At 42.1% G+C, this 14,050-nt stretch overlaps 1 protein-coding gene across 1 annotated transcript in view; it reads left to right on the forward strand.

Annotated features, from left to right (window-relative positions):
• Positions 1-452: 452 nt before the first annotated feature.
• Positions 453-14,050, forward strand: part of LOC139414234 (caM kinase-like vesicle-associated protein) — a 37,680-nt gene continuing 24,082 nt past the window's right edge. Inside the window, exon 1 of the mRNA XM_071162132.1 lies at positions 453-576. The gene's annotated coding sequence lies outside the window, so the exon portion shown is untranslated. The remainder of the gene's footprint in view (positions 577-14,050) is intronic.

Consider the following 14,050-nt stretch of genomic DNA (forward strand, 5'->3'; position numbering starts at 1 on the left):
TAGTCAGTTGTGATCGTCAGTTGTCCCATTGTGACATAGCTACACGGCTCTGAGACCACCATCAGACATACAGCCCAAACGCACATCTCCCCACAATGCCCAACCAACGCGGCTCTGCTACCCGTCCTCGATTCATTTGAATGTGTTGACAGAAAATGTGAAAAGTCTGAAAGCCAGCAGTCCAATTTTCTACCACGCTGCTGTGCATACAGGTACACATTTTGGACTATGATAAACACTTTAGCCGTACCCACTCAAATGCGCTCCATATATTTGCACACTCATATGCGCTCACTCCACACCTCCCTTGCCTGGATGTTGTTGATGGTATTTAGAGCAGCCTACTATCGATGCGCATCCTTCCTCCTCTGTGTTGCTCTCCTTAAGAAGCTTTGACACAGCAGATGAGCGAGGATCTATCTCTTTTATCTCACAGGGAATACATCTCCACTGCTAACCAACCCAGGAAAACCAAGCTCTTATCACGTTCTTTCGATGACAAAGCACGCATAGGCTAAAGAAAGAAAGAAAGACCTGGAAAAAGAACGGACTCAATTTTTACAGAGCTAATTTCAGGTGAGTGAGCAGCATGCAATTAGCAAATTGGACTTATTAAAACCTGAGATGTAACCTAAGATATCCCACACAATTTCTGGGGGCCTTCTGTTTTGGAAAATATATAAGACAGGGTATCACTAAATGCAATGGTTGCAAATGTACTGTAACATATTGTTATACTTGAGTAAAAGTAAAGATACATTTTTACTTGAGTCATTTTCTATTAATGTAAGTCAGCCAGTAAAAAGTACATTATTTTCTTTAGGAATGTACTGAAGTAAAAGTAAAAGTTGTCAAAAATATAAATAGTAAAGTACAGTTTCCCCCAAAAACAACTTAAGTAAAAATACTTTCAAGTACTACTTAAGTACTTTACAGCACTGACTATATGTGAATACCTTTCTTAATGGACAATCTTCACGTTGCAGGTTTCGGAAACTGTGTGCCTGTTGTACCCCCCTCAAAGGTTAACTGTCTTTACATTACAAAAATTGTGAATTTCAGAAAGTATTGTAACAATTCCATTTACTGTAAACACCTGATTTTCAAACTTTTTTTCATATGGCTTTGCCCAAAATTGTCTGAGATGTTTCCAATCATTGTACAATATAATAAAATAGAATTTTAAAATTAGTCAGGAATTGGTGGGAAATGTACTTAATTTCATTAAAATATCGTAAGATTTGATTGCAGATTTACAATTGCAAAATACATATGATGATCCCTTAACAATGTATGACAATTGGAAATTACATTGTTTATCATATTACCATGTTATTTCCATTGTGCACGCTTTCCTTCCCCGAGTCAGAGTAGGATGGCAGCTACTACAACCCTCTCACCTTAACTTATGGTGCAGCTCATTACATTGTTCCACTCTCAAGTGATTTTACTGTCTAAAAGAGTCAGATTGCGTTTGTTATAGTGATACCTCACTTTTGGGTATCAGGCAGCACCCACAGACCCAGGAGGAATAATGATTATTCTGGTAAGTGATATGGGTCTCAGGGTAGATTTACACGAGTAAAATATGTATGTTAGCCTGGGTCTTAGCCCAGCGATCATGCCCTGCTCCCTCTGTGTGAAGTTGGGCACGGCCTGCATTCTTTAGGGCTGATAATGGGCCCTGATATACCTGACAGGCTGTGACAGCTCATGGCCTTGGCAGAGCCTCTCTTGGAGTAACACTCACACTTTCTAACTAGCACTGAGTTTGCTGATTGTTTGCTGACTGTGGCGTGGATTGGACCATTGCTTATCACTAACCCTGTTTAAAAGATGTTCTAATATTGCTGCGGCTGTATGCAAAGACCGAAGTGCAGAAACACCTGGCATGTAGGGGAATGGTCTTTTTTTTAAATCCAGGTTTACAGACTTCATAACACTGTTTTCTCTGGTCTGTCAGTGGAGGATATTTCATGTTTATGTGGCATGTTTTGCGTTGGTTTCCATGACACCTGTGTCGGGGTCGTGGTGTGTTTTTATTTTGCATCCAACCGACATTATGAAACATTACATTTTTAACTGAAGTCTGGAAAGCGTCACGTATCAGACACGAGAGGAGAGGAGAGAGGCTGTTGTTTTTTCCTAATAAAAATCCAATGTAAAAGCTATATCTCGGAATGTTAACGTACCACCAAAATCTCCAGTAGCAGCCTATGGAGGACATAGGTGTGAATTACCACTGCTCTATTTAATGATGTCGAAACCCCACCTCCGCAATTACCCAGTTGAAAGCAGTGTATGCGTTGTGTGTATGCCTTTGATTCGCAAGTTCCAAGGATGGACTCTCGCATCAGCTGTTCACTCTCTTTACATTGGTCAGTTATATTTTCAACCTCAAAACATCTACATTTTACATTACACATTCTCTCTCTGCTCAATTGAGTGGAGCCCTGTGTTTGTAAATCATCTTGGGATAACACAATGTCCTAAATTAGGATTAAGGAGAGAAGTAATTTAGGATGCTGTTGGTGGTCCTGCAAGGACACCTGCCTCTCTACTTGGCTATACTTGAATTGTTGGCTGTCAAAGGGTGTAAATATGGTCTGAAACAGAGGACACTTACCGGACAAACGGCCTTCGTGTTGGCTCCCATTCAAATTGACCGTATAGAATGACTGGATGTGGGTTGGCACGTCTTTCTTTGTGACATACGAGGGGCAACAGTCTTTGTTCTGAGAGAGGTGGAGCCACATAGGTCTGTCTTATAAGGTAGAGTTAAGGAATGCGTTACCTCAGGTTAAGCGATCTTGGGGATGCAGATATTTTCAAGAGGGACAGAAATCACAAAATACAGAAGAATTGGTAAACATGTACAGACATGTCTTTACAGTCATATAAGCCATTGCTTTTATTTATGAAAGTATTACCAGAAATAAACTGATTTGTATATCCCCGTTAAGATCTGGCCTCCTTCTACGTATTTTTTCTGTTGCATCTCCCATGAGATGATTAATTGAATAATTACTTCAGCAGAAAAGCTGCTCTTGATGGGGTCAAAGGTGAAGGAAATAGCCCAGCAAATCAGACCATACTAACTATGTCTCCTTTAACTTGTCCAGTGATTTTTTTTGTTGTTGTCGACATGTAGAAAGTTCACATTGAAAATGGATGTGCCAATTGCCTGCTATGGTCCGCTTTTACCGAAATGTCTTGTGTCGATAACAACTGCTGGCCATATTGATGTCACCTCCCCCCCAGTGATTGCACTGTTTGTTGTCCAAAGCTTATGCCTGCCCATACCATAACCCCACCGCCACCATGGGACACTCTGTTGACACAGCGTTGACATCAGCAAACCGATCGCCCACAAGACGCCACACACGCTGTCTGCCATCAGCCCGGTACAGGAGTTGAAACCTGGGATTCATCCATGAAGAGCACACTTCTCCAGTGTGCCAGTGAGGTGAGAATTTGCCCATTGAAGTTGGTTACAACTCCAAACTGCAGTCAGGTAAAGACCCTGGTGAGGACGACGTGCACGCTGATGAGCTTCCCTGAGACGGTTTCTGACAGTTTGTGCAGAAATTCTTTGTCTGTACAAGACCACAGTTTCATCAACTGTCCGAGTGGCTGGTCTCAGATGATACTGCAGGTGAAGAACCCAGATATGGACGTCCTGGGCTGGCATGGTTACACGTGGTCTGCGGTTGTGAGGCTGGTTGAAAGGAATTCTCTATAACAACATTGGAGGCGGCTTATGGTAGAGAAATTAACATACATTTATCTGACAACTCTGGTGGACATTCCTGCAGTCAGCATTCCAATTATACGCTCCCTCAACTTGAGACATCTGTGGCATTGTGTTGTGTGACAAGACTGCACATTTTAAAGTTACCTTTTTTATTGTCCCCAGCACAAGGTGTACCTGTGTAATGATCATGCTGTTTAATCAGCTTCTTGATATGCCACACCTGTCAGGTTGATGGATTATCCTGGCTAAGGAGAAATGCTCACTAACAGGGATGTAAACAAATTGGTTAAAACATTTGAGAGAATAAGCTTTCTGTGCGTATGGAAAATGTCTGGGATCTTTTATTTCAGCTTATGAAACATGGGACCAACACTTTACATGTTGTATTTATATTTTTGTTCAATGTAAATAGTTTGTGATTACTGGCTAATGGCCACTGTGATATTTACGGTGAATTTGAGCTGCGGACCAGGAATGTAGCATTGCCAGCCACAACGAAGGGGAAAGCAAGGATGTAGCCTAATGTGAATTACGAAGTAGAAATCTCTTTCGCCCCTCCACTCCTCACTTTCCATCTTTCACCATGGGAATATGGCTTAATTAACAAATAGACAGTCCTCTGAGGAAAACCAAGAGAGGGAGGGAAAGTATGGTTTAGTCAGTCTACTAATGCAGCATCTACATACAGCATGTCGCTGCATAGACTCAAGCAGAGAAAATGAAGCAATCCATTTGCTGAATGGCTGTGAGGGAAATTCACATCTCCCCACTGAGTATAATGAAACCACTGCAAAGGTCAGTAAGAACCATATTCCCATGGGTGACAATTACTAAAGCCATGGAAATCATAATGTATTATTTAAGTAATGTAGCCAAACGCTTGTAATAACAACTTCTTCTGGGAAGCATCTTTTGGGTTGTGTGTGTGTGTGTGTGTGTGTGTGTGTGAAAATAATATTTGCTTAGAGGAGATGTCAGTACATTCAAATGTCAGTACATTGCTTTACCTGAGGGACAATTCGGAGAAACAAGAGATCCGCATAAGGCAATTGGATGAGTTTATAGAAGTCCCATTCACACAGTGAAGAGGCCGGAGAGCACTCAAATACCATTTTGAGAAAATAGGTCATTCGCCAATCAAAGAACACAAGTGTAAAGCCCATTTTTACAAGGAAGAAAATGTGAGTGAGCACCGCTGTCAAAGAAAATCCTCACATCCTACTGAAAGTGTGGCAGAGATCCGAGTACATGACTGCATCTACAAAAAGCTAAAATTGAAGGAGATCTTTAAATTATAGCATTAATTAATATTTCACCCCCGCTTGATCCATGATGTAATTTTGCTAGATGCTGTATGTCAATCTTCAACTAGTCATTGATTGGAGGACTACAGAGAGATGTGACAGATTATTACAGAAACCTATCAGTTTGCCTTCCATAGAACCTGGTCTGATATGGTTAAACCACACTAACGAATTGTTGTCCTTGTTGTATATATTGTGCGGTTATGGCGTGTTTACAGTAATGTGAAAAAAACAGTCAACAAGAAAAGTGTGAAGTGAGTGAAGAAAGTGGTCACGTCATGCTTCATGTGCATGCAGATGAAAATAATGGGTCGTATACTGGGTTGTAGGCCAACGGGTACTGTTCTTATTACAAACACAGTCTATTTGAAGGTACTAAGATCATTCCATGAAGCATCTTCTATGTTGATCTTTTGATGCAAGACGAAGCTTCCGTTTGTTTTGCGTCAAAAAACCCCAGTGAGGTGAGCATGACCCTAGCCAGCCACTAAATTTAGCTCTGTTCCTGTACAACACCGTGTGGATGGGGAATGCGCAGCACTGTACCAATGACGCTTATGTAGGACTTGGTATCCAAGGCAACAAACAACAGAACAGAATGGTCAGATTAGGCAGTGAAGCGTGAAGAAGAAGAATAGGAACAAATGTGTCCGACTCATAACCAATAAAGTCAGAAGCTGGAACACAAGGGACCTACGTCCTTCCTCTTCAGTCAACAGCCAGATCAAACAGGTAAGAAGAGCCCAGCTATCTCAGCTGTTCTCACCAGTGATTTCATGTAGTTTTCCAATTCCCTTGCAGTTCTGTTGTGGAATCTGTTGTCCTAGGTGCTGATGGTAACAATCAGTATTGGCTGGGAACTGGACCTCACGATATGATATTATCAGATATTTATTGCGATTCCCACGGTTCTATATGTATTGCGATTCAATACTGGGATTTTATTGCAATTTGATGTTCCAAACATATTTCTCACCATGTGTCTGCTGTAGAGGGACGAGAGAGCCGTGAGAAAATGAGTTTGGATCAGTCATGGAAATAAAAGATCTGGAAACAAATTGGCTCCTTATTTAAAAAGAAGATGGAGAGAAATATGTAAAGGAAAAATACTGGAGTTTTGTTGCAGGTACAGCCAACTACAGGGAAAATAAGATCGCAATATATATCATCAAAAAGAATGTCCCGATATTTAACTGTATCGATTCCCCCCCCCCCCCCCCCCCCCCTTATGTGACACATTTATCTATGTGTCACATAGATAAAAAAAAGTATAGAGTGTAGATGTTATTACATATAGAATCTGTGTGCCTAGTAGACCTAGTAAAGATTTGTAATATGACTTCTGACACGTGTTATCTTTTAATGTGGCATAAACACAACCAGTCGTGATGTTTTCATCTGATTGTCAATCATTTAAAAAAAAAAAAAAAAGCGCTCCTGTAGGCTACCTGCGCACGTTCGTCCGCTCATCAAATAATTCCAGCATCCAAACAGTGTACTGTGCACCCACAATTTGATGAACGGAAAGAGACGTCTGTTACAAAACACCTAAAAGTGTATTGTAATGATACTTGTAGCATGAATTGATGAGTCAGTCCACTGCTGTCCGCACGCATCTCGGTATCGGCCACTAATCTCCACCTTTGCAAAATGTAATTGTTCTCACGTACGTATGTATACCATCCAGTTTCAAGTTAATTCGCAATTTTTTTTTATGCAGCTGACATGCAGTAAAGTTAGCTTACTTTCACCCCTGGCAACGATATATGTTTGTGTTTTATACAATATCTAGTCTGTATTGAGGTTGAATTAATCAAATTCCTCTAGGCGGGGATAATACACAGAGATGGTCTTACCGTTCGAAAAAGGCAACATCTGTTTCCTAGCCTGACCATCTCCCCCATCACTAGTGCTTCATTAGCCTTAACCTTCGTGGGCTCCAGGCTCGTGCCAGGGATCAGGCATCAAGGCCATGCCTGCGTCAGACGGCAGGTAGCCTAGTGGTTAGAGCGTTGGCTCAGTAACCGAAAGGTTGCAATCGAATCCCCGAGCGATGATTACATCTACACTCTATACTTGTTTTAATCTATGTCACACATAGGGAGTCCCATACCGGTAAGAAATTAAATCTACTTTACTTTCACCCCTGAATGTTAGTGATGGGGGGGGGGGGGAAATCTGAACAAGGCAGTTGACTGATTGTTCCTAGGCTGTCATTGAAACTAAGAATTTGTTAACTGACTTACCTAGTTAAATAAAGGTTTAAAAAAAAGACCTGGGAGACTGGGGAGAATAATTGACCTGGTTATTGTATGGTACTTACAGTATTACGAGAGAGAATTAAATGAACAGCCAGATCACCCAATTGTACAGTTAACGATGCCTTATTAAAGATATAACGATATCTGCAGTAAAATATGTGAAGTCTCTATAGCTGGCCGTGTCCAAATACCCATACAAACTTAAACTGCGTACTCATCGTCACATATTATTTAGCACAAACCGTTTAGTAAAAAGTATGCAGTATGCTACGGCCACAACGCAGTAGCAGCTCAGCTCTTGAATGGCTGAGTAGGTGGGGCGGGGCCGAGTGCAAATTCAACAGACTGATAATAGCTAATTTCCAATTCGATGGATTTCTCTAAACTCTGAATTGAATAGGAATGGAGTTATAGGCTGTTTATAGCCAGACTACCACATTCTACCTGTACTGTAGGCCGTGTAATCTACCTATTCTATTACAAAAGTATTAAAGAAAGAAACAGATTATTTAGTTTCATTTCAACATATTTAGTGAAACCAAAGTTCTGTAACATGTATAAATGAAGTCAAATAGCCAGAAGTGTTCAAATGTTCAAATCAAAAGGCTACAAATCAGAAACGCTGGACAGCAACATAATACACTAAAGCACTGCAATCCTGGTATCCTGGTATCCTAGCCTACAAAAGTAAAACAATCCATGTGTTCAAATCAAAAAGCCTGATTAGCATGACATCAATAAAGCAGCCACATTTCGAGTCCCCGGCGCCGACACAATTAGAAATCAAAAGATGGTGTAGTATTTAGTTTAAAAGCTCTGACAAAGGGCAAGAGAACAATAAATACTTGTCAATGAGAAGAAAAAAATAAATATATTTTTTTTAAGACTTCTGCTGCGATGTAGAAGAAACTATTTAGCCTTCATTTGAATACCACCGCAGAAGCTTTAGGCATCTTCCTAATTCAGTAGCCACGTTTTATTGTTTGGCTACCTGAAGAGAACTAGGTCCTATCACTCACAGCCCACCCCTTCCAATCTACTCGAGGAAGAGCCAAAATGAGTATAACATCCTGCCATTTAACCCATATTTGATTTTTTGAACATTTAAATACTATAAAACATTGTATTTTCGCATGCGTCATGTCGCAATTGCTTTCTATCCTGCTATTCCTTGCGCATCCCCATATCTAATTGATCAGCTGTTGTCAAAGCCGAAATTAGTGACACATCAGGGCATTTAAAGGTATACTCAAAAGAATTTGAAACGGATGAGGGAGATTGCATGTAAACCCATGCTAAAAAAAAGGATGGACTACTATACAGCATGTGTATTGCAAGTTATGTTGATTATTTGAGCCTCGCCAGGGGAAGGAAATCCATGTAAGGCTCAGGGGTGGAGCCAGCGACCTGCAAGATATTTCCCCTCAATTACCAATCCCCTCACCTCTCCCTACTGCCTGCCATACACACACCCAGCTCTGTCCAGGAGGGAGGGGCGGTCCAGCTCCCTAGAGCACCTCTCCTGGAGAGGGCATCTGCATTTCCATGGGCTGCACCTGATCTGCTTCTTGGTGAGGGGGCGGGCCAGTCCCGAATCGCCTCCACTGACTCTTTCTCCTATTGGGCCTCCTGCAGCGCCTCCTTCTGAAGGGAGATCTCCTGCTCCCTCTTAGCTAGCTGCTCCTGTAAGGGGGTGGCCTTCTCTGTCCGAGTGCTGAGCTGCAGGTCTTTTGCTGCTTGGAGGGTCTCCATTTTCAGAGTGGCCTCCTCTCTGCTCTTCTCCTCCTGATCCCTCAGAGCAGTCTCCAGGCTCTGCTGTAGCTCTGCAGCTTTCTGCTGATTGAGGGTCACCTCCCCTCTCAGAGCGTCTACTGCCTCCTCCTGGAGGGCTGCAGCCTGGGCCTCCTGCAAGACCTTCTGTAGGGAGCTGTCCTCCTGCTGCTTGACAAGCTGCTCCTTCATCTCTCTAAGGCCCTCCTGTTTCTCCTCCTACTGCCTGGCTAAATCCTTCCTCATAGCAACCTAGGCTCTGCTGGAGCTCTGCAGATCTCTGGTGGAGGGACACCTCCCCTCTCAGTGCCTCCTTGGCCTCCCTCTCCTGGAGGACTGTGGCTTGCACCTTCTGCAGCAATATCTTCTGTAGGTAGTTTTCCTCCTGCTGCTTGACCAAACGGCGCAAGATTTCCTTTTTCAGCACCTCGTAATGCGTCACCTGGTCAACCATCATATCCTGATAGGTCTTCTGTGCCGTGCCTGATAGGAAGGGTGTTAGTAGGCTGGCCCATTGCTCATGGGGCTATTTCTCCCTAGCCGCTGTCCTCTCAAAGGCGTGTAGGTAAGCCTCGATGTCGTCAGCCTCTGTCAGCTTCAGTAGAAACCTACTGGGTTTGAGACGAGAGACTGTTGCGCCTGTCGCTTCTGTATTTGTCAAACGGCAGCCAAGCATCGACCATCATGTCACCAGAATAAGACCCTTGATATTTCTTGAAAAGGAGCATCAAACTCATCACAGTGCACTTTCGCCACCCAGTCAAGTTCATCATAACTCAATTCATGTGTAGCCTTAATAAACTGCATGCTTTCCCAAGTCGTAGTGGGAGGACCACACAACACAACCTACTTCCTTATTTTCTCTATTTGACCATGAAGGTGTTTCCACCACCATTTTTCACATAATACATTTTACAGACACAAAAAAAAGATCCCACCTTTGTATAGCGTATTTTCTTTTGTCTTAATTTGGAAAATTTACCGATAAAATGTGCTGTGACATTTTTTATCCAACATGTACTTTACTCGCATAAAAAAGGTGGGATGGAAACCTGGTTAGTGCGTAACAGTGTTGTGACGAGGCTTTTTGCATATGCATGATTAGCACAGAGGTTCAGACAATACAGCGAAGAATGATGAATGTTTATGCATTATGCTAAGCAGTATTTCTATTAGCTATATCAGTATCACCACTGATTGATGCTGTGTCTCGCACTTGTTATGTTTACTGAAACTGAATTGGATGAATGCTTTGCTTAGAAAACAAAATAATAGAATAAAAAGTGAACAAGGGTTATTGTTGCTGTCCTCTTATTCAGACATGAAACCATTTTTAAAAGTGACCCCTGAGCCAACACTTCACTATTGGAACAAGAGCTGCATAGCAAAACCATAATGGGATTGTAGAACAAGGGGGAATGTCATTATGAAGCCGTTATATAAGCTAATTTGGCGTGTGTGTGTGTTTGTGTGTGTGTGTGTTTATAAGAGTATGATTGTGTTACACCCCCAGCGTCCCCCCTGCAGGCGCTCCCCACAGTTTAGGAACCACTGGGTTAGAGACAGCCAGGCAGGCAGCCTTTGTGGTGGTCGTTCCCCTAGAATCCATGCTTGAGAAGGGGTCTCAGCATGTGAAGAGTGGCAGGCTGTACTTTGGACTTGAAACTACTAACACATCTCTGTTTTAGCATACAGTACCAGGGAGTGATGCTGAGCTCTGCAGCTTTCAGACAGAAGAGAAAGGAGGTGTGCATACTGTATACAGGCTGTAAACTGTTGGCTGTTTATGCACAGAACATGTTTAGCTACGAAATACATATGTTTCAAATGTATATCTGCATTATTCCATATTGTTCAGAGTGCATATGTGAGCATGTGTCTTTGGCTATATTCTCTTACACATGACTGTCTCTTCCCTTGATTTCTAGAAGTCTTCAAAAATGGCTCCTCAGATAGTGGATTGTGAACATGAACATTCTCCTTTCCCCCTTATGTTCCCCGTATAGTGTCCTATAAAGGGTTAATAATGCAGTTAATGAAATATTCATTCGGTTAGACACTACACATATCATAGATAATCCTACACTGGAAGGTGATGAAATCCAACCTTTCTACGCGAGTAAAGTACATGTCGGATGAAAAATGTCATGACAGGCCTGATGGATACAGCTAATTTGTCGGTAAACTTTCCAAATCAAAAGGTGGAATCTTTGTGTCTGTAAAAATTAATTATGCGTGCAATGACAGTGGAAACATCTTTATGCGCAAATATTGATACAATAACCCTCATATCGAAGTAAATTTGGAGTCACGCGATTATATGTTGTGTGGTCCTCCCACTACGACTCGGAAAAGCACGCAGTTTATTAGGCTACAGATGAAATAAGTTATGATGAACATCACAGGGTGGTAAAAGTGCACGGTGATGAGCTTGATGCTCCTTTCTAATAAGTATTGAGGGTCTTATTCTGGTGACATGTTTAGCTGCCGTGTGACAAACCGAAATAATCTTGCTCTTTTTGTTCATAATAATCTCATCATGTAAACTAGACCCACACTGTATCTGCGAGCTGTAGGCTGGAACGCACATGTCAAGATCAGAGTGGGCACATTCACTATATAACACAAACATTTTTAGTGACAAAACCATCAGTAGAGTTAAATGCGATGAAAACCCATTTCACTTTTTTATTCGATATATGGGAATTTAACCGCAAAAGTTATTTTTTATGTGCACAACGTCATCACACACTGCCTTTTATCCGCAATAATGGGAAAACATCTGTGGTGGGAAAATGCGAATACTGGAATATTCATATGAAAATCTGTTGCCTATTGGATGTAAACGTAGCTACTGATACACACTACATAGGCTACTGTTTAAGGCTAGGCTACATTTGCATTCTCCATATGCCAGTGCCAATACATCCAATGTAGTCTACAGTTGACAATACTGGCCTCCTTCCCTCATCATTCATAGGACGGAGCAAACAAACACATTTGCAGAGGCTTATTTTAGGGCATGTATGGAAGGTCAAAACAAAAATGAATGTATTCACACACAAGCAGCTTATGAAAATGTGCTGGCAAACCTGCTGGCTCTGCTCTTTCATTATCTCCTTACAGCCACGTAGAATATCGAATATGAATGCTGGGATCAATGTGCTGCTAGGTGACAGCAGATTACAGGTCTCGTGTGGCTTAGTTTGTAAAGCAATGTGCTTGCAATGCCAGGGTTGTAGGTTTGATTCCAATGGGGGGAAAAGTATGCACTCACTACTGTAAGTCGCTCTGCATAAGAGTGTCTGCTGAATGACTAAGATATTTAACAGTCACAAACATAGCCCTGCATGTGTTGCTACTAAGGGATTGCCAGAGAGTGCAAAGCTATTATGTCTAAAACAAACATTTGGGGAGTGATGTCGATCTAATCTCAAACTGAGAAAGGTCTTGACTACCTTAAAGAGCTAGTGTCCCCCATGTCAGAACTGACTTGCTGTCAAATTTACAGCTAAAATCAAGACAGATATGACAACCCTTGTATGTCATTGTCCCTTTGTTTTTGACTTCTGAACTCTCTTGTTGTAAATTTTACAGTAGATACATTTACTCCAGGTACTGTATAAGCAGTGTTATGTAGAAGTCTGTGGCAACTGTGACGGAAGTCTAACTGTGAGGTACATTTAGACTGATTTAGATTTAGACTGTGTGAGGTTATCAGGAAGGAGGGGTAAGGTAAGGGTGAATGCCTGTATGGATATTACTACACATCATTGAAACTGCTAATCTTGAGGGGAGAAAATACAACAGGCGGTATTCACTGTAAGGAAAGCTGTCAAATGTCACAGCCAAATTTGCGACAGCCTATATTTAATGTATAGACTAGCTGAGGCTTCCCAACCCCTAAAGGTCAATTAGCTTGACGGAGCGTGATAAAATTTAATGAAGGGACAGGCCAATGTAGCATGTCTATTCTTCTGTCGTGGAATGGGTTTGTGTCTCTTGTGGAGTGGGTCTGGATTAGCATACACAATGGACAAGTACCACTATACTTATGAATGGAAAATAGTTACAGTATATCAAAATATGAATTATATTAGTAAAGTTGCAGAACATATGACAACACAGAACAAATGGCCCATGTACTAAAGATTAAGATCGAATCCAACTACGCCGGCTCTGATTCTCATCAGATTTGGCAGGATTTACAAACTATCCTGGATTTAAAAGGGAAACCCAGCCGCGAGATGCCCAATGACGCGAGACTACCAGACGAGCTAAATGCCTTCTATGCTCTCAACACTATGCAAGCAACACTGAACCATGCATGAGAGCACCAGCTGTTCCGAACAGTCCATGTGAGTAAGACCCGGACTACCAGGACACAGAAGGATTACCAGGACGCGTACTAGGAGCATTTGCTGACCAGATGCCAAGTGTCTTGACTGAAATGTTCAACCTCTCCCTGATCCAGTCTGTAATACCTTCATGTTTCAAGCAGACCACCATAGTCCCTATGACAAGACCGCCAGGTAACCTATCTAAATAACTATTGCCCTGTAGCACAAAATGCTTTGAAATGCAGGTTAGGGTTCACATCAACACCATCATCCCAGACACCCTGGACCCACACCAATTCGCATACCACCCCAACAGATCCACAGGTGACGTAATCTCTATCGCACTACATATTGTCCTCTCAGAACTGGACAAGAGGAAGACCTGTGTGAGAATGCTGTTCATTGACCACAGCTCAGCGTGGTCAATGAGTCCTCCAAGCCTTGATCTCCGCCGACGATGAGACCGCCTATAGGGAGGAGTTCAGAGATCTGGCACCACACTGCCAACAATCTCTCCTTCAACGTCAGCAAGAAAAAATTGCTAATCATGGACTACACACCCCATTTACATTGACAGAGTTGTAGGGGAGCAGTTTGAGAGCTTCAAGTTTCCCGGATTCC

This window comes from Oncorhynchus clarkii, chromosome 7 (assembly GCF_045791955.1).
Source record: "Oncorhynchus clarkii lewisi isolate Uvic-CL-2024 chromosome 7, UVic_Ocla_1.0, whole genome shotgun sequence".
NCBI lineage: Eukaryota > Metazoa > Chordata > Actinopteri > Salmoniformes > Salmonidae > Oncorhynchus > Oncorhynchus clarkii.